The 25,932-nt window shown below is 44.5% G+C and overlaps 1 protein-coding gene across 9 annotated transcripts in view; it reads left to right on the top strand.

Annotated features, from left to right (window-relative positions):
* Positions 1 to 227: 227 nt before the first annotated feature.
* Positions 228 to 25,932, top strand: part of SEMA6A (semaphorin 6A) — a 117,086-nt gene continuing 91,381 nt past the window's right edge. For 3 of the 9 annotated variants that reach the window (XM_075739458.1, XM_075739455.1, XM_075739450.1), the window contains exon 1: positions 1,666 to 2,267. The gene's annotated coding sequence lies outside the window, so the exon portion shown is untranslated. Of the gene's footprint in view, positions 354 to 1,665; positions 2,268 to 3,938; positions 4,199 to 25,932 lie in introns of those variants that run through there. The other 6 variants (XM_075739454.1, XM_075739452.1, XM_075739453.1 and 3 more) reach the window with 4 other exon arrangements.

Genomic DNA, 25,932 nt, shown 5'->3' with positions numbered 1-25,932 from the left:
TGGCCTGACAGTAAATCCCCTAGTTGCAGTCTGTCCTTTCACTTATCTGGTTTGGGGGGGGGGAAAAAAAAAAAAAAAAAGAAATCATGTTAAAGCAATTGCACATGTAAATGAATCCGCTGGAAACTAGATACCTTCGCGCTGAAGTAACTAGAGGCTCTGTCCTTGCAGCGTTACTCCGGCGAGATCTAGAGGGTGGAAATTAGTGCTAAAACTCTTGAGGGATTGCATGCCGCCGCCACCAAAGAAACGTGCACACGGATTTCCAGCTCACTGACTTTGGGCTATTTTGTCGGCTTTATGTAGTTCTCCGCTCCCGCAGCTTGTCCGTCCGAGCCTCGATGCTCTGAAAGGTCAGCGGGGCGCGGGGGGCGCCCCACGGGCGCGAAGGGGCGGACCCACGGGCGGTCGGGTCGGACCCCATGGCGGCCGCGCCCGCAGCAGCGGCGGAGGTCCGCCCGGCCGCGGCGGGGTCTGAGAGCTCGGCGGTCCCGCAGCACCTCCCGCTCTCGGGGCCGCCGTCCCGGGGCGGCGGGGAGGGGGGGAGGCGCGGGAGCCGGGACGAGCGGCTCAGTCTCCGTGCGCGGCGGGTGGGGAGCGGTCCCGGCGACAGCCTCCGCATCGCCCCGCCGCACCGGGGCCCCGCCGGGGGGATTACCGCCGGCGGCGGGCCCCGACGCGGGGCCGGGGAGAGGGGGATTAATGTATTAGGGCCGCTTGCTCCTGCTTCTGGCTGGATCGGCTCCGAGACAGGGATTAGCGGAGCCAGCGACCACCGAAGCGGGATTTGGGCGGAGGGACAGGGGAAAAGACAAACGGACGACCGAGACCTGCGCCAGCCGCCAGCTGCGGTCCCCGCCCCCGCTCCCCTCGGGGATACGGGGGATACGGCCTGGCCCGGCTCCGCGCCTTCTGCCCGGCGGCAGCGTGCGCGGGGCTCCGCAGCGGCCCCTGCTGCCGCGCCCGCTGCCCGCGGAGGAGCCGCGCAACCCCCGGGGGGCTGCGGGCGGCTGCCCGGTACCGCGCCCCCGCCGCCGCGGGCGGTCCGGGCTCCTCTGGTCGCTCGTGGGCGTCTCGGTACCCCCACCTTCGCGCCTCCCGGCCGCCTCTCCGAGCCCCGCAGAATGACCGTGATGGTCGGAAGCGGCGACAGCTCCGGGGCGGGGGTTGGGAGGGGGACGGGACAAAGACGGGGGCTGGGGGCAGCGGGCCCCCTCCGCTTGCACCTGCTCGACAAAAGCCCGGTTACGCTCAGCACCGGCCCCGCACCGGCGGAGCGGTGTCGCTGGCAGCAGCGTCGCCGGTACAGAGCACCGCAACCCCCACCCCCGCCCGCCCGCCTCGACACGCGGCGCCTCGGTGCTACCGGCCGCCCCCGCCCCGCGCCGCGCCCGGCACCGCCCAGGCACCGCCCCTCAGCCGCCGGCACCGCCCCCGGAGGCACCGCCCACCGCTCGGCGGGGCGGGGCTGCAGGGCACGTGCTCCGCCTGTCGTGGCGGGCGGGGAGAGAAGAGAGGCGGGGAGCGGGGCGCACCCGTCCGCCGCGGTCCAGTCCGGGCTTTGTCTCCGCCTCCGCCGGCGGAGCCGCGTCCCAGGGGCGGGGGGGCGGGCGGCGGGCGCCGAGGGGAGGCAGGGCCGAGGGGAGGCAGGGCCGAGGGGAGGCAGGGCCGAGGGGAGGCAGGGCCGAGGGGAGGCAGGGCCGCAGGCAGCGGGAAGCAGCGGCTCCCCGGTCCTCACTGCGCACAGTCCAATGCCCGGCAGCCCGGGTCGAGGAGAGACTGCGCTTTCCTGCCGTGGCACGGCGAGTGTCTCCAGCCTAGGAGTTTTCCTGAAGCAGCCGTCGCACCGGGAGCACTTTTGGTAGAGAGGGAGCACGAGGAGACAACACCAGCCCCCCCCTCCCCCGAAATGACTTTCCTCCCGAGGCGCGACTGAAGGGGACTTACTGGAGTGGAACCGTAGTGGAATTTGAGTCCGGAGAGGAGTTGCTCACGCTTTTTTTTTTTTTTTTTTTTTCCTCTTCTTCTCTCTGTTCCCTCCCCTCTTTTCGCCCGTCATTGGAAATGAACAAATTGCATTTGCAATTCAGAAAGTAGAAATATTAAATATTTCGTCCCCCGGGAAGCACACATGTAGTAATGACAAAGGATTGCAAAGGAGAGAGTGGCTCCAGTTTCCCAGAGAGATCCCCTTAAATGGATTACTAAATGGGACACTACATCAGCTAGTTCTGTCCTCTAGCTGCCTAGATACATGCACCGAAAAGGTACAGTACTCCCCCGTCCGTATCCCTACCTGATGTTTTGGGGTTGTTCGGAAAGGAAGGCTCCCGGGTCGCCCCGGCAGGCTCGGGAGGAGCGAGGATGGTGTGTGGTTTAAGGTCGGCTGCTGCTTTCTGTCTCGACAGCGTTTGCAGCGTCTAGGGAGGAGGAGAAGAGCCGCCTGCAAGTGCACACTCTGCGCTTGCTGTTGCCACTTTCCAGGCATCTCGCGGCTTCGCCTTTCTTTTCTTTTTTTCCCTTTCTTTACCTCCTCCCTCAACTGCTTAACGTGTTAGCTTTCCTCCCTAGCCCCTTGGCACGGCTTGCATGCGCGGCGCTGGGGCTCCTCTCCGCCTCCCCCGGCCCCGAGCCCTGCTGGCAGCGGGCCGGCGGCAGGGGGTCTCGGCCGCGGGGCGCCGCGGGGAGCTGGGCGGCCGCGGGACGCCGCCGGCGGGGCTGGGGCCGGGGACGCCGCCCGCTCACGCCGGGACTGCCGGACACCGTGTGGGGCTGGGTCGGGGAGGGGTGTCTTTGTTACAGGGACAATGTGGGCGCTCCGTGCAGAGGCGTAACCCCGCTGTCTTCTGTGCGGGGTAGTGGGGTGCGGTTGATTTTTTTTTTTTAATTTTATTTTTTTTAGGGTATTTTTTTTTTTCCCCCAAGGCTGGGGTTGCGTTTTCGGGGAAGGGGCCGGGAACCGAGGAAACTTCTTCCGCAGAGCAGCCCCCGGCGCTGCCGTGGGCTTTGTTCGCGATCGTGGGCTGGGGCCGCGGGCTCCCCTCCCCGCCCGCTCCCCGCGGACAGCGGCCGCCTTCCCCTCCGCCCCGGCCCTGGCGAAGGGGGGTGCCGGCTGCCCTCCCGCAGCCCCGGGGAGAAGGGTGGCTCTCGGGCAGGGTTGCTCCCCGCCCCCTTTCTGGCGGACGCTGCCAGCCTCTGCCCCGCGGGCCGGTGGCTCTGCCAACCCCTTCTCCCCGGCTGGTGAGCGCAGACAGACGGGCTGGCCCCGGCGGGCGGGGAGCATCGCGGGGCAGCCCAGCTCCTCTCCCTCCGCCCGCGCCCTCGCCCCGCAGCTCCTTCAGCCCCTCTCGTCTCTCCGGCCCCGGGGGAGCCGGGCGAAACGGCGGAAAAAGATAAAGTTTTTCTAAAGGGCCGGTCGGCACAAAGGAGTTCCTGTTCGATCAGCTTTCCCAGAGGGGCTGCGGGCTGGCGGCGCCCCACACACGCCCCGCGCCACCGGGGAGCCCGGAGGCCAGTGGCGGGGCGCGGGGAGGCCGGGCGGGGGCCGGGAGCGGGGCGCCTTCGTGCCGCTGATGCTGAGGTGGGGAGGGATGCTGAGAAGGGGACAGGATGCTGCTGAGGGGAACGGACGCTGAGGAGTGGAGGGATTTCCCCGGACACACATAACACACCCCGTCCCCATGTACGCACGGGCAGGGAAGGGTCCCAGCTGAGGGCAAGGTGCGTTAGCAGCCGCGGCTGCGGCTCCGCAGGACCGGGAGCCCGCACGCCCACCCGGGCTGTGCTCCTGGCGGCGGTGCGCCGGGGACGCGGAGCCGAGGCGCGGGGGGGGAGGGAAGGGAGGCTCGGGCAGCCCCTGGGGCCGGCTGGGGGTCAGCACCGCCCCGCGCTCCGCCGACGGGGAGGGCGGCGAAAAGTTTGTGTCTCCTGCACCACGCGTGGAGAAAGTACCTGCTTCTTGCGAGGGCTCGGCCGTCCCACCGCCCCTTCCTTCCTTCCTTCCTTCCTTCCTTCCTTCCTTCCTTCCTTCCCTCCTTCCTTCCCGCCCGAGGGAGGCGTTTCCCGGGGGTGGCTCCGGCCGGCGTGCGGGTGGGGGGCTGGCGGGGGAAGCGGGGCTGAGGCTGGAGCCCGGTCAGTCGCAGCGGAGATGCCCTTCTGCCCGCCGCCACTGCCTCTGTCCTGCCCGGCTCTTCCCAGGGTGAGTCGCAAGACGGTAACTGTTGGGTTTTCCTTAGGCAAATAGCTCTGTCTTTTTCTAACCTTGACCGCTTGTTCAGAGGGAAATTTGTTCTTCTGTTCCTCTCCCGAGCTAATTGCTGCTTTTGAAGTTTGTAAACGCGCGTTTGTGCCAGCGTCTGGACAGCGCGGATCTCTAGCTGCTGTAGACGGAAAATTATTTTACTAATAGAATTGCAAAAACAAAGGCTTTTGTCAGCTCTGTGATAAATTGTGAAAGACGCAAATTCCTGACTCTGCAAGGTGAATGCTTGATCTACCAAAGGGGCACACACGGCTTGCAGGTGTTCCAAGTAACGAAGAGCTGAATCTCCACAACCGTTTTCTGTCACAGGGCTGCAAGCGGTGGCTTATTATTTGGCATAGATTCTGCTAACTTTTGTTTAGTATCATCCAGCAATGATATTAATTATTAAGTTAATCTCAAAGATAGTAGCTAGAGGCATCATTGTCCCACTGTCTTTGCAAAAAATAGTTAAGTGACTGGTTTTGGTTTGTATTCATTAAATCCAAGTGTCATCCAGTGAACCATTCTCATGCAAGTGATCTTTACTTGGTTGGTAAATCCTTTGGCACCAACGTGATAAAGTCCAGTGGAGTCTGGCTCCACAGATTTTGAGGAGTCTGTGGCATTTCGCAGAGTAAGATTTATGCAGCTGTTATCGTGTTCATGGCTTCCTTTGCCATTTGTTTGCAGATCAGGAAAGCAAACTGATCTTGCTCTGGCTAACTTCTGGGGTTTTTCTTGGTTTGGTGGGGGTTTGGGGGGTTTTTTGTTTGGTTTTGTTGGGGTTTTTTTGTTAGGTTTTTTTTGGGGGGGGGTGTTAAATAAGACTAATCTAGTGTATTGTGAGGAAATTTGAGTCTGCTCCAGCAAATCCCTTTCTTCGTGGAATTGCCTCGTATGTGGTGGAAGGCAAATACTAGCTTCACTAAGATCAGGAAGGTTTGTCACTCTTAAAAAAGTACAGTTGCCAAGGCGTTACACTGTCTAGGGTATAATTTTATCTAAAAGGAATGTGTTTTTAATATGGTAGCTTCTCATAAGGTATAAGACAAAGAGAATATATACTAACTCTCTTTAAAACCAAACAACTTCCTATGCATAAAAATGTTGATCTTCTTTCTCTGCCACTCTTCACTGGAGAAAATCTCTGGCTTTCATGGAAGTTTAGTTCAGAAGCAGAATGCCCCGATAAGGTTTCTGTCTGAATGCTACATGAATTTTAAAATAGTAAGTAATACCATAAAGTATATTTGCAATGTTTGCTTTTCATGTAGTAGGAGTCAAATGCTTGTAGCATGGGTGAATACTTTCAGGGAAGATGAATGGTATTGTCACCGATGTTCTGTGTATTCTCTATTAGTCTACATTAAAACTCTACATTCTTACTTAATGGCAAAACTAACCTTATCAACTGAACTCATACTACTTGAACCATAAAACAATTGGACACTAACATCTATGAGAGACACAACTAGCTAACATCGCTAGCTACTTGAAGGTGAAAGTGAATATTAGCCATAGTCCCCTCTTAATGTTGGTAAATAGAGGATCACAGTTACTGGAGTTGAAGACTGAAGAAGGAGATAGGTTGGGCTAAGGATGAGGAGCTGCCTTCATTGAATTTTTGAAAAGAAAAAGAAAAAAAGGACAGAGATCAAATTAATGACCTGTGTAAATCCAAACTAGAACTGTTTGCATTAAAAAGGAAGTAGGCGATTGTGAACTTGCTTGTGCATGTTTTGTGAAGGGAAGGGGAAATTTGTCATCTTGTTTTGAAGAGCTATACATAAATACACATGAAAGGAGTTCACATGGTTTACAGCAGGAGAGACATAAAATGTTTTAGGATTAAATTGACCTGAGCTAATACATGCCTCGCATCCAGCTTGTTTGCAAGAACACATTGTTACACTACCCAAACAAATGTTTTGTGTATAGTACCTGATTCCCATACACTATAGCAGAGTGCTGAAAACAACCAACTGGGTAAATTCTGGAAAATAACATTCAGCTCTGTGAGGCACAGCATATGCTACAGAAAAAGTTGAACCATACTAAAGCAGAAGTTTTCACTATCCTAATTTAATACAGATGCTGCAGTATTTTACGTCCAACTATTAATTTATTGAGGAGGTAAATCTTGAGCCCTTGTCCTTCCCAGTCTCATTCACCTGAGTAAGCTTTGATTACCCAGCGAAGCCTTGCTTGCCAGAGTAATTTTCTAAGAGTAAAAGCAGTTGCTGAAATACTGCTCGAATAGGGACTTTTTTTTCATGTTTAGGCCCCAATCTGAAAATTCTGTTGTCTGTTGGGAATCGATACTTGGTAAGGACTGAAGCTACGTTGCAGGTACATTTGCTCTGCATCGACCTTCAGTGTTAAGTCAGACCTAGGTCTGTGTGCTGTGGAGCAACGCCTGACAAATTGTGACAAGGTTTGTCATGACGGGGCAACAGAAAAATAAGAGGTGAGCGTTTAAGCATTTTAGACTTATTAATTCTGTGTATCAGGATTACTCTGAGGTGGGTTAGGCGTGCACGGAGATCATTTTGGCAGTAAGATAAAGCCAATAGTAGCATGGAGTCTGACTGCTGACCAAGAGCATACAGCAACTATGAACAGTGTTCAAAGCCAGAAACCAGCGGCTGAGGGAAAACCTGGGCCTGAACCTGCCAATTCTCTATAGGAATATTTTAATTTTTGGTCTGTCGCACCAGTCTTTTGAATGAGGAACAGCTTAGATGTGCGTAGGGTCTGTGAAGGCAGAAGTGGACTTCCTCAGTTCCTGCAAACCTGGCAGACCGGAGTTTGCACGTCTTTGTTTTCTTTATGTGCTGTCTTGTGAGACAACTAAACCATTACCTATGGCCATGGAAATAACTGAATGTTCACATTTATACAGCGTTTAGGGATCTTAATTGTCCATGGTGAACGATGCTTTGGTTTTGAGTCTCGGTTGCAACGTGGCAAGCATGGCAGCACAGCTCCAAGGCACTGCTTCAGGATTTAAAGGGAAGAGTGCCACCTACTGTGTTATAATTATACATATTGCACGTCCCGCATATCTTCTGGAGTTCCCAAGCTGTTTGTTTCCCTATCCTATTTTAGCAGCGGGGAGATGTGGAGGGATTCAAAATTAAATGTGATATGGGAACTGAGGGACGAAAAAAAACAAAAAAAAAAAAAAAGAAGAAAAGAGGTATGCACCTACAACATCAGGGTATTCTGGAAGTCTTAGGAGGGATTCATTGAAAGACAGGTATAGAGGCATTTACAGCTTTTGTCACTTCAGACTTATAAAGGCTGCTAACAGTTAATAGTAGGGCCACTGGAAATAGGGAAGGGGATGAGAGATCTATGCCTCCCCCCATAAAATAATCGTATTCTCAGCTTTCATGCACCAGATGAACATAAATGAGGCTGCCAGACGGATGCCCTCTGAAATCTAAAGTTTAGCTCTAGCTATAGTTTAATAAAAAAAGGAAGTAGATATCACTTAAAAAAAAAAAAACACAAACACCAAAAAAACAGCTTTCAAAAAGGAAGAAGAAACCAAGAAAAACCCAACATGAATTATTCTGTAATTCGCAGCAAAACCTCTTGGAAGTCTTTCTCACTATAGAACTGTATAGTTATTTATCAGCTAAAAGGAGGGGTGTACTTTGCTCTATGTGAATACAGAGTCATTTTTGTAGAAAGGAATTTTTCCCCAAGCCCCAAAGTGTTTCTTTAGTGGCTGAAATAGAGATGTAAAATGAAGTAGATAAACCAGCTATTAACGGAACTGCCAGTTGCTGTATCTCTAGAGTGAAGACATATGGTAATTCACTACATTCAGCGATGACCTTTCCTCTAAAAGTATTGTTAATAATAGGCATTTCTATATAGAGTATTTATACTAGACACTTGAATTTCACATATCATGGACTACACCATGCCAATTTTTTTCAGAGGGTTTTTTTTTAGCTACCATCAAAACTGCTACTGAGGAACTTTCTACAGAAATATAGTTTTACAACATTCATGCAATGCTGAAATTAAAGAGTTTCTGGGGGCAGATGCACAGCATTGCAGCACATACCCATACCAACATGTGTTGTCCTTGGTATGGGAAGCCGTTGGCTCCTTCTTCATCACCCTCCCTAGGTAAAGTCATGCCTTGACTGGAGGGTTATACCCTTTGTGTAATACGGGCAAAAAAAGCATTCCTATGCTTTCATGATCTCTGTAGCCAATTGTCTTTAGTGAAAAATTAATGTTTATGAAAGTGGAAAGAAATAAAGAGTATTTTTATTATGCCCTTTCACCTTAATCCGAGTCCGTCTAGTGAATGAGGACTATAATACCAGTATTTTTACTGGAGGTAATAGCAGAAGTTTGATTTTGTGCTTTAAAAAAAAAAAAAAGGTATTCCTAACCCTCATCAATTTTGCAATTACCCTGACAGACTCATAGGGCCTTCTAGTAATGAAAATATGTAGAGTATATAATAGATACGGTTGGGTGTTCCAGTTTAGCGGATGGAAAAAGTACTCTCTTATATGAATCCCCAGCACAATGGGAAAAACTGTGTCCAAATATATTCCTGACTGCAGCAAACACTATTTCTACTTTCTTATCTCTGCCTGCTCAGCTTCACTCAGATGTTCTATATATTGAGTATTCCTACATATGGCTTTGATAGTCAGATGGGAAATTTGCTACCTTGGTTCCTGCACCATCGTTCATGAACATTTACCCATTACTTGCACTCAGGGCAGCCATGCATTGAAATGTTAATGAGAATTTGAACAGTTTATAGTTCTATAGAAAATTTTTTTTAGCTGAAAAAAAATTGCTGTTTTGTTGATGCCTTTCAAAATCTACTTTTTATTGGTAGATTGAGATGGATTCTATGCTAATTCCTCTTGCATTCCTGAATTATGGCCTAGCTAGGCACTGTCGCTGGGATCTTCATCTATTAATCATGGAAGCTGCTTTCTTATTCGGTTGCCATAGTTTCAGTGCCTCAGATAGTGTTGGGGTGCCTTGGGAAAGGTTTGAGATATACTCGGACTTGCAAGCCTTGCAGTTATTTTGGCAGTAGTAGAGCTCTGAAGGAACAGAGAACAGCATCCAACATTATTCAGAGTTGGATTAAAAGAGGAAACTTCTGGATATGTCTCTCTGGACCTTGTTATGTGAACGTCCAGCTGATGTTTACTCCCAAGATTTGCTTTTTGTTTTGTCTTGCTGGTAAAATTGTACACTTCAGAGACTAATGGCTACCTTTACCCATTGCAAGAGCAAAAAAGGCTTTTCATTAGTTCTGCTGACAAATGGTCGGGCAAATTAGGGTATTTAGGGTTTCCTAAGCAATCCAGGTAATTTGTTTTACATTCTCTTTTAACCTAGCTACATACAGCATGACATCATGTTTGAGAATGAGTTAATGTTTATTGTTACCTTAAGTTTAATAAAATGACAATAAGTACCCTCTTGTTAGCTGCAGAGCAGCTTGAATTGCAAAGTAGAAAAGGGGAAGTAGACCTTTTTTTCAGACAGAACTAGTGCTCTTTCAACACTGCGTTGTCATTGGCAGTATTTTTTAATAAAGTGTCAATATCTGTTCACAAATTCAGCAGTAAAACATACATACTTTCAGGAATGTGGAGCTGTGAGTAGTCAAATACGGTTTTTGACAAATGAGAAAAATGATAAAGTAGTAAATAGGTCTAACAGGAAAGTAGCTGGAAGACTGACATGTCAGTGTAGTACAGAATATTAATTTTTTTGTCAGTTATGCATACTATGAAATAGTGCACAAACACCTTTCACTAAGCAATTCATGGTCTCCTTTTTCCTTCCCCATTGAGAAAATATTTTCATTGCTTCTGTGTGAGCCGGAATAAGCCACACATTTTAGCAGATATTTAAATCTCATTTCTTTTGCACTTTACAATGTCTCCAGAATTAAGTGATTTCCCTCCAGTTCTAATAAAGCAATTTGATTCTTGCACAGATAAGCTTGTAACATATCTTCTCATCACAAAAAAAAAAAGCCTTGAATATTCAGATGAAGGAAAGAATCATGTTAAAAACTGTGCAGTTTAGATTAAAAAATTCTAACTGTGCAGTTTAGATTAAAAAATTCTGTATAATTGGAACTAATGTGGAAAATTAGCCACTTTTTTACTTTCAGATGGTTAGCTTGCATTCAAAGATGAGTTTCAGATCTTCAGCTTGGGACTTTACCACTCAATCTTGTCAATTTTTCAAGTGAGATCAACAACAGATTGAGAACACGTGCCTGAGGGTGTAATCCACCCTCAGGAGCCCTACCAACTCAACAAATTAAAGTCCAAAAATTTCACATGAATTTTAAAGGTGACAAAGCTTTGTTTGCTGGTAGATGCACAGAAAATCTGTATTTGTAATTTTATACTCTCATATAGTATGGAAGTTTCTGGTTTATAGTCTGGCTTTTGCATACTCTGTTGTATACGCATATTTTACATGAAATTAATCCCAGCCTTTTTCCTGTTAAACTCACAATGTGCATGTATCTAGCAGATTGACAGTCTGATAGAACAAAATAATTTGCCCTGATTATTTTGTAGTTCCCTTTGGAAAGGAGCTGGTGATTGCATAAGAAAATTGTTAGAGTGGAAAAATACCTTAGGTCAAAAGCTGTAGAGGTGCAAATTCAGTTGTGTTTTTCTTCTCAGAATTTATTGCACTGTTTAGTTTCAGGTTAGGTATAGAATTGCTCTGTGTATCAATTAATTTAAGTAGTTCTGTAAGGTATCTTTAGTACTTTCTTTAGCATTAATTGATGACTTTTATTGCTTATTACTTATTTTTTACCTCTAAGATACAGAGAAGTGAGTGATAAGTGATAGTATAGTCAGTATAGAGGCCAAGTCTTGTTCCTGGAGAATCCTGGAGTATCTTGGAGAATAAAGAAGAGTTTCTACTGAACACCTCAGCAGCAAGCCCTTACTCCATTTGTAGTCAAGTATCGATCTTTCAGTTTATTTATGGTTGGTCAAAAGAGTTCTCCATCCCCAAGCAGCTGAATTTTAGCATCAAATGCACTAATCTCATCAAGGAAAGAAAACAGTCATTTCAGGAAAAGTAATTGTTATATTTGTGTCCTAATAGCAATGTTACGGAGTTTGCTTTGCAAATCTTGCACATGTTGAATAGCATCTTACTGCCTGAATATACCTGGAAGGCTGAAACAGCTTGGGCTGCATGCTCACAAAGGGACCTGAGAGAGTGGAAAGTTGTCCCCTCTTCAGCCGCAGAGCTGCCCGGTGCCTGCAGCCGGTCCCCGCGTGTGGGCAGAGTACACCCCTGCCCGCTGGTCCTTTGGAGTGGGTGGATGGGCAGGAGTGACGGGAGGGCAACCGGAGCCCTGGCCCCCATGCCTGGGTCTGCATGGGAAGTGCAGGGCCAGGAGGATACTACTACATCCTGGCCCAAAACACCACAACAAGGAAGAAGATGGGACACAATGCTTTTGTGCCATCTGGAGCTGCTTTTCCACCACTTGTCCTACACGCAGGGTACAGCCTGGTGTCTGTTGCCTGATGGCAAAGTAGACGTTGAGTCCCATGGGATTATCTTTCTTGCGTAGTACTTCACTCCATGAGCATGGCTAAATGCAGTCTGGTATTTGATTCAAAATGCCGTTTTTATTACCTAGAGAGAATCACAGGCAGTTTAACTTAGGTCATAGTCTTTATAGTACTGGCTTTTCATCATAGCTCTCTAATGAAAGAAGGGCATCATGCATTAAGATCAACTTTTGAATTTAGTTTTCTGCATGAACAGAATTTGGTACTATGTGTATAAACTTCTAATAGCGTTCAACCCATTCCGCTTTTGAATAATTTGTACTTACTAATTACAAATGCGCAGCTTTTGCAATTACAACTTACTCATCCTAGCCATATTGGTCAGAAATGACTACAGTTAAATTGATTTTTTAAATTTGCTGTAGTCTGTTATAGGAAGGTGATTGTATTATGTGTTTTTTAAGAAGTGTGTCCATGCAGTAAGACTTTCTTTTACAGAAATAAAATGTGCAGAATTTTTTGTTTTGTTTTTTGTTCTTGGAAAGGAATTAAAGAGGAGAGGCTTTTCAGGTTTTGTGAAGAAGTAAGAAGACAAATTTTTTTCTAGTGATTCGTTGGGATGCTTTTTTCCTTATCCGGTGAAATTATTCTTGAATTTGAATAGGAATTTATTTATTTTTAAAAAGAAATTAAGAACTGAATCCTTGAAGAGCTGTTGTGGGAAGAGGAAAGATTTTTGCATGAGCTACTACACTTTTTTATTATTATTATCTGCAAGGTGTTTCCTTTTAATTCTGTTGTAGGGAAGTTCAGCATGTTCAGATACACTGATTAATTCCGTCACGAGATGCGTATATTGTAGGGTGGTGTCGTCTCTTTTGCTTTATCCTGTTCTAAGCATAAGACCTAGAGATACTGCCAGAACACTTCCTTTCCCAAGGAAAAAAAAAAAAAAAAAGATCCTGTTCTTGTTCAACAGCATGTATAGTCCAAAAGGCAAATTTAGCCAACCTGGAGCTAATAGCCTGAAGGTGTGAGATGAAGGCTGGTGACTGACTGGCTGACTGTGAGAATAATGCAGTTTTGATTTGTCAGAACACTTTTCTTAGACTACTAAGATACATGTGCTAAAGTATCTATCAGAGAAAAACTTTGAAAATAAAAGGCAAAGTGTGGAATAAGTAAGTTCTCTGACACACAAATTCTCATGCCTTTTTGGTGCACCCTTTACATTTGACCAGCTGGTTTTGTGTTTATCTGCTTTTATGTCATAAGCTCTCTTGCATAGCTGAAATCCTGCAGGTAACACCATTTGCAAAAAAAACCCAAGTAACACCCAACTCAAGTGTTGTTTATGTGAGAGAGGCATGTTAGCCAGGCCCTTTCTGGTAACACGTTTGTGCAACTAAATGCCGGTGATGTGCTGCAGAAGGGTGGAAAATGTAGAGCGTACAATGACTGTTAATGTCAGAGAAGAGGTCTGTAAGAATCCTTGCATTGATTTACCTTGAATAGCAAATCAATTCTTTAGACTTTCTTTTTTTTTTTTTTTTTCCCATAAATGGTCAGTAATCTGTTTTAGTTTGAAACAGATGAAAAAATTCATTGTTGTCACAGTTAAAGAACTGAAAGAACTTTTCAAAACCTGAAGCACCTATATAGAGGCTTACACCACTGGTTTTTTAGAAGGACTAATCCTGACCTACTTCTTTGTGCCAGGCTCCCAAGATCCAAATATCTGGACTCCCAGCTGTAAACCTCTATTCAAACAGGTAGCCTTAGCTTACATGAATCTGTCATCAGAACCAGTTACATTGCTCACATAGGTAAGTGCAGAGGCGCTGGGCCAAGGCACAAGAATATGGGTTGGCAGGATCTAGCTTTTGATCTGTTAACATCAAACAGAAAAATGAGGACACAGTTTTGCTTCAGATTGCATGTCTGTATTTATTTCACAAGGCATGGGATTTGTCTAGAAAAGCTAACCTCGGACTCGTTCATAACGACTGACTTCAGTAGGAGTCATTAATTACTGAAATAAAAAAATTTTGGAGGAAATTAACTCATGAGCAAAGTAGTACCAAAACCATCAAGAATGCATTGTACTGTTACGTCATCTGTACACTGAATTGATATTTTAGCTTCAAAGAGTCTAGTACTGGAAATTTTTCAACAGTAAACCAGCAGAGAACATGTTAGTAGAGGTCTGGAGTGCTACTTCACAGCTACGCTGCCTGCTTCTCTAGACAACCTTCGTATGGCAGCATGCTCTTATAACTACCCGTGCTTAAAAACAGTTGTGTAATAATGAACACACACATTTACCAAAATACATTTATGGGAGGAGGGCCTTTAAGTTTTCAACGGATGGAATTTACTGAGAGAGAATCCATCGCATTTTCATTACATTGCATGTCAAAGCCTGGAAGAGGGCAAGTAACTTTTCTTACCGTTACGTAGTGGCCTTAGAAATTACCACAGATTTCAAGAGAAAAAGACCTTTCACCTTTTGATGCAGTTTCTGAATGCAGGAGTACAGCTATAACTAATAGTATACTGTCTAGAGAAAGAGAGGAAGAGCTTGGTCACATATTTTTATGCTGAAAGTGAGAAAATCACCTCTTTTAAAGTTTTCCGACAGCCTGTTCAACTGGGCTATTTACGTGGTGAAACCTGATAGGAAAATGCACTGTGCTTTTTCCTTTGCATGTAGCCTGCCCTCTTGTGTTTCCGAATCTCAGTGCAGACGCTTCAGGCATCCCGATAATAATGACAGTAATGATAAACATGCAACAACAACAGGAGATGATGGACACAAGCCACGGTCTTCAAAGGCACTGGTTTTGTGCGTGCATGTGTTGTCTTGCTGTTTGCAGTATAAGAAGCAATATAGTTTTCAGCTTTCTTATGCAGAGACAGAGACATTAGAAAGTGGGTTAGCCAAACTGATGTGCAGAAAAGCTCTGAGAGTAAATTTGCAGCAATGAGTAAAGGCCGTAATGCATATGATGAAAGTGAGACATGCTGCCTACACAAGGAATTGCTAACAAGATTCTTTCACAGCTTTCATGTCTCAGCCTTGCTTTTACAGAAAATAAATTCATGTTTAGTTTCAGTGGTTGCACCGTTTTGCTCAGCCCTACAGGATAGATAAGACAATCAAACTATACAAGTGCAACCAGTTGAACACAAAATAATACAATTTGCACTAAGCAGAAACCGTGGCTGTGCATATTTAGCAAAACTGTGTCCCAGGTTAACGTTCGCTTGATCTATCTTGAGCTCCTTACTGCTTAGTTCTTTAATACTCACAGGGAAGGGAGGCTAAAAGCACAGATTAAGTTAAGGCAAATTAGTTGGATATTTTAGAGAGAAGGAAAGATAGATTCCATGTCCTTTAAACAATATTTTTTTTCTCCTGTTCAAACAAGAGGGTAGAAATTGCTTCAAGCTATTAAATAGTTTCTGGCAGTAGTTCTACTATTTCCCCTTGCTCATATGAAGTATATTTTTTGTAGATCAAAAGAGTATTTAAATACTCTCTTATGTTTAAAGAACTTCCAGAACTTAGAATTATATAAGGTTTTTGCAAGATGTAGAAAAATAGACTACAGCAGCTGTACATTGTCCCAGTGTTTAGAAGAATAAAGAAATAGTAATTCAAGTAATTCGTTATTTTAAAAGTGACTTAGAAGTCAACTAGAAATGGGTTTGACCCACAAATCTAAGGCCATTTTAATTTTCAATTTTCCAATCATTTTTTTTAACTTCTTGAGAAATAGTGTGCATTTGGATTTGGATTTTTCCTCAGATCAGTCCCATGTGAACTCAGTGCTTATTTTACACCATTTCATTCGTGTTTTGCTTGAGATACAGCATCTTTCAGCCTTCATTTTCTTAACAATATTCATATACATCCAAAACAGGTAAAATAGAGATTCTGGAAGTGGTTCTTTTAGCCGTCCAGGAGTTACTTTTGCATTAAGGACGCAAGTCAAAGTCTTAAAAAAATAATTTACTGGGGTTAGCATGTTTTGGGGTTTTTTGTTTGGGTTTTGGGTTTGGTTCTGGTTTTGTTTGGGGTTTTCGTGTGTGTGTGTTTTACTTCAAAGGAAGATGCCCATGGAGAGAGTTTTATATGTTTTGGAGCGATTCTGCTCACACTTCTGCTGATCTCTTGAGATCTACACAGGCTGAGAAATCAGCAGAAAGGCACAGCTGGCTGGTCAAGATGCCTATGCCCACGTGCTGCTTGTGGGCATCTTGACTTCCCTTGTGGCTTTAAATTTGTGCCTCTCCCAAATCCGTTTTGCTGGGGTACAGTGGACTCCCATCTGGGGAAGACCTTTCCGAAAAGGCGGCGTGTTTGTATTTGCATCCTGGGATCGTTCTATGGACAGATGCTTGCTTCTGACCCCATTTCACACCTTTGCTCTGTGCTCAATCCACACCTCAGTCTTAGATCTGCAAGCTTGCAGGTGGTTTTAGGCAGAGCCTTGGGTAGAAAGCTGCTGCCAAGCAGCTGGCATTGTGTGTAGAAGAAGGGTGATGTGTTCACAGAGAAACCACTTGGTTCTTCAGTCTCATCTGATCAAGTCTCACTTCTTTTTAAAAAAAATTAGGGAGTTGTGTGTGTGTACAAAGTGTTGTGGCTAAAATGTCCGGAGACTTAGAACAGAAACAACTCAATAAATCAGACATGCCAAAATAATTATGAAAGACTCCAAGCTTTCACTTCCTGGGTACATTGTGAAGGTGATGCTCTGGAAATACATTGGTGATGCATGGAAATTCATCTGCAAATAAAAATGTTGCCTGATTGCTTCACTCTCACCTGTTACCTGCTGGTAAACCAGACTTTTCAGACCAGGCATTTGTTTATGTAGATTTCTACTTTGTACAAGCTAGTAAGTTCAGATTTAGAGAAGTTAAGATTGGAAGCCTCCAGTTCTTCTCACTACAAACCACAGACTCTGCAGGTATCTGTCCCAAGCCCATCTCAATACTCACTGAATAGCCTGGAAATTAGGGAGGTTGTACATCAGAGAGGGCGTTGGACTTTCAGCACAACCAGCACAGGGTGCAAGGAGATGGGGAATGTGTTGTAGCATCAAGCTATCTTGCCAAGAGTGGTGTCTCAGCAGCCCTGGCTCGGGAGACGCTGCCAGCTCCAGCTCAGGTCTCGGCAATGTGGACAAGGAAAGATGATTTCTGCCAACTCTGTGGTGAAACAAGTTACGATGAAACAGAGGTGTCACTGAGTGACAAGGCGGCTCATACTAACTAGATTATCTTTTAAGAAATAGGTGGGATACTCCATAAAATATTATGTTACACTCTTGTGACAGAACCTGTGATCTACTGGGAACATACGCAGTATTTCCATTGGCATCAACAGGTGTGAAACAAGGACACTGTCTTTGGCCGTGGATTTGGCTTGGAAAACACTAGGATGTCTTAAAGTCAGTGCTGTCATTCTTTGCTTTAAACTCCATTGCAACTCTGTGTTGTAGTGTGAGATATAAAAAGATGAAACATTTTTCTGGAAGCTGCAAGACTAAATGGAAAATTAAGGACAAGAAGTCTCCCTTAACTGCAGGAAAAATCCTTGCTTTTAATCACTTTAAATGAAACCCTCTTCTTGAACCCAGTACTTCATACCTAATGCATATTTTCAGCACTAACTCAGCAGGCACAAAATGGGAAGGTGTGTTGTCCTGCTGAAGGATACATTGGAGGAGAATTAGTAATAGAGAATTTGTCTACTTCATTTTTGTGGTGTCTATGAAGTGCTAATAATATTTCAGAAAGCTGGTATGTTAGGTTAATGTATGTTAGGTTTAATGAAGAGAAAAATGTTTTTAATAGGTGCTCCCCAGTTAATTAGGTTGAAATTAAATTTATGGAGGTGTATCAGTGCTTTTGGTATCTCAAAAACATTATCTTTGAAAAGATGACATCATGACTGAGTAGGTCAACAAGAAACCCATAAACCTTGACACTGTGAGTCGATACAGCTCTTGCTGGATCCCAACTACCCCCACAAGTGGTGGGACAAACACAGATATGTAGAGTAACTTTTAAAGAAAAAATGGTTATAGGGAGGAAGGAAAGCAGCTGTAAGGTTGAGGCTGAGGGGTGGAAGGCTTCTAGAAACAGAGGACTTAAGGGAATAGCTGTAGGTATATGTCCATACTGGTACAGAGGGATACCAAAGCGCTGAGGTAGAGGGGAGGACAGGATGAATGTGCTGTATTTCATCGCGCTCTCTACCTTACAAACCGACACTATGCCGTGGGACGATTCCTTTCTGATGAGCTGTCACTGTCTAAAGTATATAGGAAGCTTGGAGTGGAAAAAAACAGATGGCACAGGGGAGATGCAAGTGACATCGTTTGTGTGTCTGCCTGATTTCTTTACCCATCATACAGAATTCAGTAGGTGGGGGAGGAAAAAAGCCCAGATGGGACTCTGATCTGTCCCTACACCCTCCCCCTTGTCCCTGGGAAATCTCACGAGACTGCTTCGACTTCTCTCACGAGCTATTGGTAAAGAAGAGGGTTTCCCATCATTGTGAAGCATCTTGAATGATTGAATTGGAAAGGTGTTTTCTTCCATGGGGAAGAGAGATTGACACGTAGCAGTGCAGAGAGAAGAGGCACAGAAAAGAAGTGCAGTAACCAATTTTGTTGTAATAAATCTTGGGAAAAGAGGTGGAAGGAAGCTTTGCAATATGTGCATTTTGAGGGAAGCTGCTCATGGCTGTATGATCTTCTTGCTGCCAGGCCAACTGTGAGTTGACGTGTTTGCGGTCATGAGGGAAGGGCATTGGTACTACCCTTTGCAGCTGGCTGGTCAGCTGTCAGAAACAAGTTCATGGCTTTTGGCCAGTTTCCACCAAACTAGTAAAACTTCCTTTAGAAAAAATCCCTGCACCTGGCACTGTTTTGGAAAATTGTTGGTAGCCTCAGTGGGGAAGTAAAAGCCTGGCTCAACACGGAGGTTAAAATCCCTAAAAGTTAGATTTTTATATATTACACTTTTTTAAAAAAATGGCAGCCTGTGTTTTTGAAGGTAGGGTTTTTTTTGGGGGGGAGGGGAAGGGAAAGGGAGAAGCTGGTGGCTCTGAAGGCAGAAGGCCAAAACTCTTGCTGAGATGACCAGGACTTGTCTTTGTGCAGGCAACAAGAATAGGGTTGGTCTTTGTAGTAGGGGAAGAATAACATCAGCGCAAAGATCATCATTCTAAGGTGTGATTGTCACACTGTGACTGTAACTGCTGATGTGCCAGGAGGCATATGAAGTTCAAAGACTCTTTTCTATCTCCAGACCTGGATGTCTGCAGAGGAAAAACCGGCCGAGCTGGCTGCGCCGGAGCGAGCCAGGAGTGCAGCATGCTGGCCAGACGGGTAGCACCAGGAGGCAGGGCAATATGTGTGGTGGCTCTGCCTGCGTCGTGATGAACATGAGCAATGTGGTGTTTGTCACAGGTTTTAAAACTAAACCCGAGTGTAAATAAAGAACCCTGCTGCAAGCGAGCAGGAGTTTTATAGCGGTTTCCAGAAACGAAATCAAACCTAAACTGCAAGGGAAATACTCTCTGCCATATTCAAAGTTTGTGTACAGAACTTTTCAAATAAATGCTCTGTAAAAATGATTTAATTCTGCTGTGATTATGAACTTTCACAAACATGCTGTTTCATGTTACTCTTTTAAATAAATTTGATTAGTAACAGCTGTGATTCCTTAAGCCCCCCCAATTTTATTTTCTCCATAGAAAAGAGTTGAAGAAATCCTCAAATTTTTGTGAACAAAGATTTTGTTTGTTCTTTAAGCTAAAATGTGCTGGACAACGTCACAGCAATAATTAGGTGGACATGCTCCTGCTTGGAGAGACTGTAGTGAACTGCCTTTAGTTCAGACAAACAGTCCTTTCAGTTTCTGGAGCACTTTGTGAGTATTAGCTGCTGTGTGCTGAACAAGTACTAAAATCTAACTAAGTTATAAACAGCCTGCTCGGTGACAGGCTGTTTGAACGCAGAAGCAGGCTGCCATGGCTGCATTGTAAATTACCCCACACACACCCCGTGCAGACTAGATGCAGACACTCACCCCCTCCCAGACACACATATATGGCATGTTTTCTGATGGTAGTGTTTGTTTACCACCCATGTCTCTGTTGGTTTATTCACAGTGTGGTGCTCTGTGGGACAAAACAGCATTTGGATGCTGAGTACATGGGTTGTCTTTCCCACCCGCTCCTCCCTTGTGCAGAAAATATACCTGATTAATGGAGCAAGGATGTGCTCTGCCGGTCGTGCTCTGTGCTGTTGAATCCATTGTTTGGCTCCCCTCCAAAGATACCAAATTTCACTTGATGGCACAGTGTGCTGCAGAGCGTCACCTTCACTAGGAGGACAGACTTCCCTGTCCCCAGTTCTGCCATATACTGCTAGTGCTGCCAGCGCCACATGGCTTTCTTCATGTGTGACTGCAGCCTACTTCACAGTCCTTGATGTGAGCAAGGGCTGCAGGCATACTCTCTGCTAATGAGCTTGTCTGCTAATTAAATAGAAAGATGAAGTTGGCAATGTCTTTGATATTTATTCTCAGTGTGGCCCTTTTGACTTGTTTAGAGTTTCAGGGTGGTCTTGAGGGAAGAGATTGGTAAGCAATTGCTGAGTTTGTATTATGCTTTATCAACATTGAAATAAAGTTTGTAAAATATTCTTTTGTTCCTTCTAAGCCAAATAATGCAATGTAATTAAAAAAAAAATAAAGCTTAACCCAGACTGAACCTAAAATTTAGAAGCAAAAAAAGCCATGTGGGAAAGTCCTTTTGAAATTTAATAATGTTTTTGTATATGCCACACATGTTCAGTGAGGTCCATGATGAATGACAGTCAGAGGTTAAATAGCATTTATTACCCACTTTTGACCACCTTACTTGCACTTTGCTTCTTAATTCTCCCTTAAGATTACTTTAACCATTTCAGCCTTCTTGAACAGCTTCAGGCAGCTGCTATTTTCCTGAAGGCAAAAAAACCCAAACCCCACAACAACCCAGCCCAGGATAGGAAGGCTGCTTTTTTACCCAGAAAATGAAGAGTGCTCTATCCAGACATACATTTGCCAAGGGTAAAGCACATTTTTTTTGCTGAGGTAGAAAATAGTTTTAAAGCTGAGACCCTCTGATCTGGTAGGGTGAGAGACAGATGGCTGGACCCTCAGGTGATTTGTACCTGCTCACTCACTGCTCCCTATCAAGCATCAGTGCTCTGCAGTATGCAGAGCAGGAGATTTCCATACTTCCAAGGAGAAACATGTTATTTGCCTCCTAGTTGTGTGACTTACATAGGTATCAGAATGTGAAGCATTAATTCGCCTAAAAAAACCTAGACTGGGTTTATAATTTTTAATTAGGTACTGGGGTTTTTTTCCTTTCTTCCCTCTATATCCACCTCTAGGTAGCTAAAGCACTAAAGCTGGATATATCACAAAACTATGTGAAAAATGGTACAGAGCCATAATACAGTTTAAATATGTGAAATGCTATGAGTGTTCAGTAATGCTGCTTCTGTTCATGGCTTTTCCCTGGAGTTCTTGATTGTTGCTAAAGATGGGATACCAGGGCAGGTGCACCTCTGGTTGTAATGGCCAGTATGTCCATTCCAATGTTCTGGTGGTGTGGAGAGTTTCGGACATGTGCCTTGGTCTGCTGTTCAACAGGATAGGTACAGGTGGAGGTTTGTATGGAGACTGAATGAAGAAAAATTAATGTTACGAGCCCAGCTCTTTGCTGGTGTCAGGTCAACAAAATAATAAAGGAAAAGTTGAGATAACCATGTGCCACACAGACTTTCCATATAGCAGAATCATTCATGACTTCCCATAGTTACTTCGTAGTGCTAATTTCAAGCCCAAGAACTAAAGGACTGCAGCTCTACTGGTATCAAGTGATACTTGAGAGAGTTGATCTCTTTTGTAACCTTTTCACAATCCTGGTAAGTGTTGTTGAATGTGTAGTGACCATCAGGCTAGATGTTCATTTCAGCCACACTCATTAAATGGAAACAAGTGCTGCTTATGTTTGTATCTTCTGTGTTAGAACATTACAGGTTCAGAAATTGGCATTAAGAACAGATTGTATTAAGAGAGATTATGAAAATCTGCAGACATTAAAATTTGTGTTTAGGTGAAAGGTGTTGAAGGTTAGATGTATGTTATATAGGATGATCTATGTAATTATTTCTTGGTAGTTCATTATATTCAGTATGAATGAGAACTGATCTAGACATTGTAAACTAAAATGGAAATATAGCTAAATGATTTTTCTTTGTACGACTGTGTAGAAGAGGAATGCGAGTTAATTATCAGAGACCTGTTTATAGGCTGTACATGGGAGAATTGGACTGGCAGGGAAGGCACTGTAGGTACAGTTACTTTCATTCTGATCCCATCAGTCATCATGACTTGGTGCTAACCGTTACATATACTGTCTAGTTTTTTCAAAATGGAAAAAATATTACTTTATATGGACATGAAGAGGTGTAATATTAATTGCCTGCTCTGTATTTTTAGTGCAGATAGGAGCAGTTTTATTGTTTTGCTTAATAATAAAGGTTAATGCTAAAGGGAATGTTCTACTGGAGATGCATTTGATAATTTTCCCTCTTTTACAAATAAAGAGATTTTAATGTTTTATCTTCTCCAGGGGCTTACTCTTATGGTTTAGCTTTGTTTGCATTTGTGGAGGCTTAAGGGAGATGTCACGACTTTCAGAACTGCCGAACATTCAAGAGTTCCTGGTGCAGTCAGCGGCACTGGAAGGTGTCGCACACTTTTGAAGGGCAGACCACACATCTCTACTTTTCGCTTGCAAGAGCAGGGAGCACAGGTCTTTTCTTTAACCAGATCCCACAACTTGTGTTGATGCAAAATGGACCACTGGTATCAGGTAGAACCAGCAACCTGGTGCAGCCATGCCAGCCCGCTCTGCCCTCGCCTGGGTCTGCTCGTTGGGCTGAGCTCTGCCCGAGGGCCAGAACAAGCTTGCTGTGTCTGCAAGAAGTGGTGCTCGAAAAACTCCTTTTTATCAGTGGTTTGAATTCCTTAACCCTGGTCTGACAATTGGCGGTGAAATACGTCACTGAGTCTTTACGTCACTGAGTCTTTCCTAACACTCAGAGGAGAGTGCTGTTTTTCGGGAGTCCCTGGAAATACAGAGACACAGTGTTGCCAGCTGATCAGGTCTTCAAAATGATGCAGGGGAAGCTTGCAACACGAACAGAGGGACCAAAGAGTTCTCTTGCTCTTGGAAATTCATTTAATATTGTGATTCCAGAAGCCAGAGCATCAGTGCAAATACCCGCTGTTATATAGCCTTGTGATAAAAATTGTAGGAGTTAGCAACACTGGCACACAGGAAAACTTTTCTATAAAGGTATAAATATGCATTGCATTAGCTGGCAAGCAATCTTCGGGTGAATCTTAAGTTATCTTCAAAAAGGTGTATGTTCTTGTCAGCTGCCACTTAACACAAAAGATGACTTGATGAATAAAGAAATAAAGTGTTTCTAGACTTTGGTGCTACTGTTCATTTGTTGTCAAGTATGTCAGAGTAAACAAGGAGAGATTCCCTGTGAGCAGACAGCATGTGAAACTAATGTGTGCCTTCAGACTCCAGGCCTGTTTAGTGATGGGTTTCTTGCAAATTAGTCGTTGGATTTAAGTCATGTTTTAAACAGCTTTATTCATAGACTATGGGATGGGAAAGCAAGGTCAGTGTAGAGTCCGTCCTGTAGTTATTAAAGCAGATGGTTGAAAAATACAAGCAGACATCTGCATCTGCTTTGCATATTTGAACGCAAAATAAAAAAAAGAAAAAGCATCTCAAGTTCTGTGGGTCTTTGAGACAGCGAGTGTGTATTTCTGAGAGGAAATAAGAATAACTTTAAAAATTCAGGAGTGCTAGGGCAGCATGAGGATGAAATTGGGAAGAGCTTGACTCTTGGGAAATAGTTTTTTACAACTCTTGAAGAATATGAAGAGCAGTGACATTGAAGTTTGATTCTTTATACAAGAAATTTAGGGTGTTGTCAGCAACCAGACTCACTGGGAAAAGAAGTATCATCTGCAGTGGGCCTTTTTTTTAAAAAAAAAAAGAACAGTTTTCAGAAGTCATATCTGATTGTCAGTCCTATTGTATTTGAAAGTAGGAACCAAAGCTACTGAATCACGGCTGACTGAGAAAAAAAAAAATATAAAAAGTGAAAGATGCTCTGAATAGGCTAAGGATAGTTCCACAGTCACCAGCACATCTAGCAATGACCCTGTTAAAAAAAAAAAAAAAATCTGCTAAAGAGCTGGGAATTGGTCCAGTAAATTTGCTGCAAGTACATTCACCAGCTAGGTGCTCTTGTAGAGGAAACTGACAAGGAACAGTGTTTTTAAGCCCTTGTATGTAGGCACTGGAGTGTAGAAACAAGGGGAGCATCATCATGGTTCAGTGGGCAGAGGTTTACCAATTGGCGCTTGGTGATTTGTGCAGAAGCCCTATGGCTTTGTCAGCACAGGGCTCTGCCAGGGTGAATAGACTCGGCTTTTTAGGGTCTTGTAATACTCACTCCCTTGTTTGATGTAGACTCACTGTTGTTTTACCTTATCAATGTATATGAAGTTCACACAAAGTAATACTTACTGTTCCTATCGAATATTCCAGGAAATGAACTCATTGACTGGAGTATCTCTGTATAGAAAGTGAAAAGGAGTATAACAGCTGTAAATAGAAATATTTTCTCGTGATGTTCACAAATGAATCAGGTAGCCTTATGGATGTTAGGGACATGAAGATTTTGCACCTGCTTTCAAAAACAGGATATAGCCTCCAGGTAAAGTAGATATGTTAAATTGATGCTAAGTGGTATCTCTCTTCCTTACCAAATATTTGATAATTACTTGTCAAGGAAAAAACCCTAGTTCTTCAGTTCACGTAGAAACCATATTTGCAGCCAGCCATTGTAAGGTATGAACACTTGTGAAATAAAGTCAGTTAGTGGGAAAGAATTTCCTACTGGAATTCACAATAGTTGGAAGGTATTATTCAACCCAGTCTCATGTAGCTAATTTGCAGCTCTTTGAAACTGCTTACTTTACAGTAGTAACAATACTGTAATTTTCAGGGTTTGAGAGGGGCAAAAGCTATAGGCACTGACTGCAGACTCTATAGAAGAAAGTTCCCATTGCCTTTAATAGCTTGTAAGATCCCCAAGAGTTGCAGAAACCTGCGGGATTCCTGCATGTGGCATGATGAGCCTTCAAAGCAGCCCTCGTTTATGAAAACCTGGCTTGGGCATGTGCTGAGGAGAGGTGTGTGAAAACTGTGTCGCAGCCAGGGGCTGGAAATCAGTAGGAAAATTCCTGGAAATCAGTAGGACACAAAGATGCATTGTTCACAGCTTCTTTCCCTTTATTTCCCATACAGTGGTGTTTTGGGAAGCAATAGTTAAGGACACAACCTGGCAGCTCTGTGCCAACATCAGATGCCTCCCTTTCTGAAAAAGTCTTGTTGCAGCTCAGCTGCAGAGGTCTGTGTCCAGTTTACCCTCAGAGCCAGGATGACAGCACTGACAGGGTCTGAACCAAAAAAACCTCTCCTATGAGCTGGCCAAAAAAGTGCTGTCCGTACTTCCAGTTCAAAAGCAGAGGTAGTTCTTCAATGTGAAACAAGAAGGGATAAGGAAATATTTCTCAGCTTTGGTGGTTTTTTTTCAACTCCTTTTAATTTTAGAACACATTTTTTTATTTTTGTTACTCATTGCACATAAAACATACTAAACTGCCAGACTTGATCGAAAAACTAATTACAGCAGACCTCAGCATTTTTGCATGCCTTACGGAGTACAACACCTGCACTCCAGGGGACTGAATTCTCCATTGGTAGGGCTGGAGCCATCTTCTGCTGGGGTAAACAAAGACTCCAGACAAGACTGGCTGGAAGTGGTGGGAAGAGTTACCCCACATCAGGCAGTTGTTTGTACTAGCTTTATCCTTATCAGGGAATTCAACAACAGGTACTTGAGAAAAGGTACTTTTATTTTATTTGTTCAGTGAGCTCTTGTAGTTTAT

This window comes from Balearica regulorum, chromosome Z, assembly GCF_011004875.1.
Source record: "Balearica regulorum gibbericeps isolate bBalReg1 chromosome Z, bBalReg1.pri, whole genome shotgun sequence".
NCBI lineage: Eukaryota > Metazoa > Chordata > Aves > Gruiformes > Gruidae > Balearica > Balearica regulorum.
The sequence above is the reverse complement of the archived record's forward strand: the minus strand, read 5'-3'. Positions and strand labels throughout refer to the sequence as shown.